General features: G+C 41.7%; 1 pseudogene; it reads left to right on the plus strand.

The window, feature by feature from the left end:
* Positions 1-2,622: 2,622 nt before the first annotated feature.
* On the plus strand, positions 2,623-2,736 carry LOC145722785 (U4 spliceosomal RNA; annotated as a pseudogene).

The raw sequence follows: 2,736 nt of genomic DNA on the forward strand, positions 1-2,736 counted from the left end.
TGACTTGCTCTCTCTCAAATAAATAAATAAAATCTTAAAAAAAAAGAAAAAAGAAAATTTTGTCTAAACTGAGTAGAGAAAGTAAGTCTATGTGAAATTCGAATTTTCAAAAAGGAAATATATTCTTCAGGGAAAGTGACACCTTTTTAAGATGCTAATGATAGCTATAAGGAACTCTCAGAATTCTACACATAAGAGAATATCCTTCCCCTAATGACCAAGAAATGGGGCTGAGAGTGATGTGGACACTGAAATGCAAAAAATGGGCCCTTTCATTCCATTCCAGATAGACCGCTGTGATGGTAGAACTCTTACTCCTTATGCCTCTTGCTGTGCAACATTGCTTTACGATTTGTAAAAATCACTGAGACGATGTTCTATATCTTGATTTAGGTGGTGGCTGCATCTTTTGTAGTTACATAGGTGTTTGTACTTGGTAAAATTCATCAAGCCATACAGTTCAAAATCTGTCCATTTTATTCTATGCAAATTATACCTCAACTTTTAGAAATATTACCTAAAAGCACAGTGTGTGACCCTCAATAAATGCTGTTGCTAAAAAAAAAAAAAAAAGAAGCAAAGATCTATTAATGCTGCTCAAGATGATTAAAAATTCCCCAGACAGGGGCGCCTGGGTGGCTCAGTTGGTTAAGCGACTGCCTTCGGCTCAGGTCATGATCCTGGAGTCCCTGGATCAAGTCCCTGGATCGAGTCCCGTATGGGGCTCCCTGCTCGGCAGGGAGTCTGCTTCTCCCTCTGACCCTCCCCCTCTCATGTGCTTTCTCTCTCTCTCTCTCTCTCTCTCTCAAATAAATAAATAAAATCTTTAAAAAAAAATTCCCCAGACATATATTGTCTGTGATATATAATTTTTTTAATTTTACTTATTTATCTGACAGAGAGAGAGAGAAAGAATGAGCCAGGAAGAAAGGCAGAGGGAGAAGGAGAAGCAGACTCCAACGAGCAGGGAGCCTGATGGAGGGCTTGATCCGGGGACCCTGGGATCATGACCTGAGCTGAAGGCAGACACTTAACCGACTGAGCCACCCAGATGCCCCATTTGTGATATTTTAAAACGTGTTATAGGGGAACCTGGGTGGCTCAATCATTAAGTGTCTGCCTTCAGCTCAGGTCATCCGGGATCGAGTCCCCCATTGGGCTCCCTGCTCGGCGGGGAGCCTGCTTCTCCCTCTCCTACTCCCTCTGCTTGTGTTCCCTCTCTCGCTGTGTCTCTGTCAAATAAATAAAATATTTTTTAAAAAATAAATAAAAAATAAAAATAAACAAAAATAAAGTGTTATAATTAGTTAAGGGTCAGTTATGGATATAAGAAATATCTACATTTCCCAAAAGAGAACTTCGAACGTCTCTTTCTGTAGATAGTGGAAGATAATGTACATTATTTTCCTTAATCTGTATTTCCAAGTTTTTCCATAATGAAAATGGATTACTTGTGTTTTAAAAAAGGAGGCATGGTTTCAAGACTATTAAATTCAAACTGGAATAAAGCCATTTTAGTCTTAGCACCCAAAATACCGGGAAGGTGCAGTAGAGGAGGTGGGAAGCCAGAGCAGTTCGATGAATGGGGATACATCTAGAAGAAATATTAGAGCATCATTCTGAATTTCACATGAACTTTAATAAAACATTCACCATGTATCTGACTCGGCAATTAAAATGATTGGATTTAGAGGACAGAAGTTTATCATCCTCACCAGAAAAGGGAGAGAGAAAGAGAGCCACCTTCCTTTGGGTTTGCTGTATGACATCTCTAAGTGTTTGGTCACTGTAGGCCTTTGTGAAACACTGTGACCACCCCCACTGCATCTAGCTGTGAATAATTTACATAACAGATCTTGTAGAAAGGTCCTGTTACAGGAGATAGGGTACATCTTTTGTTTTTTTCTGCTCAGCATTCACTCTTTACGGTGTTCCTCTATTCCTCATTCTGTCAGACTGCTGATTGTGGGAGCCCACCCATGGCTAGAGGGATGGACACATCTCAGTAAGAAGCCAGGGAAACTTTTACAGGGAACTTTACTGTTGACATGAGGCACACAGGTACTGCAGGGGGTTGGACCCCATCATCTGCTGGCAAGAGCTGAAAGAAGTAGCACACAAGTTCCCCACTAGTAAGATCTGGACTTTTCTGGGTCGAGAACTTCTCAAGGCTGGGTGTGCAATTCCTCCTTCTAAGCTATGATCTCTAGCTAATATGCTGCCAATAAATTCTTTGTTTATTTAGCCAAAGTTTTGTTTCTTGCAATTGAATCCTCAATGATACAAGGGAAGCAGTTCTATATTATTTCAAAATAAACCCAACTAGGGGCTCCTGGGTGGCTCAGTCGTTAAGCGTCTGCCTTCAGCTCAGGTCATGATCCCGGGGTCCTGGGATCGAACCCCGCATGGGGCTCCCTGCTCGGCGGGAAGCCTGCTTCTCCCTCTCCCACTCCCCCTGCTTGTGTTCCTTCTCTCGCTATCTCTCTCTCTGTCAAATAAATAAATAAAACCTTTAAAAAAAAATAAAAATAAACCCAACTGGCGGGAGGGGAGGGAGAGGTATGCAATGGGAAAGGTTCAGGACCATGGACCTTGGATAAATCACGTAACGAAGACGCCTGAAGTTTAGCACAGTGGCGGCATCGTACCCAATGGGGTTTATCAGAGGCACAATTATTTCTAATTGAAAACTCTTCTCAATGCCCTTCCTTGAGTACTTGAAACACAGATGCCTGA

This window comes from Leptonychotes weddellii, chromosome 7 (assembly GCF_054177405.1).
Source record: "Leptonychotes weddellii isolate Sample4059 chromosome 7, ASM5417740v2, whole genome shotgun sequence".
NCBI lineage: Eukaryota > Metazoa > Chordata > Mammalia > Carnivora > Phocidae > Leptonychotes > Leptonychotes weddellii.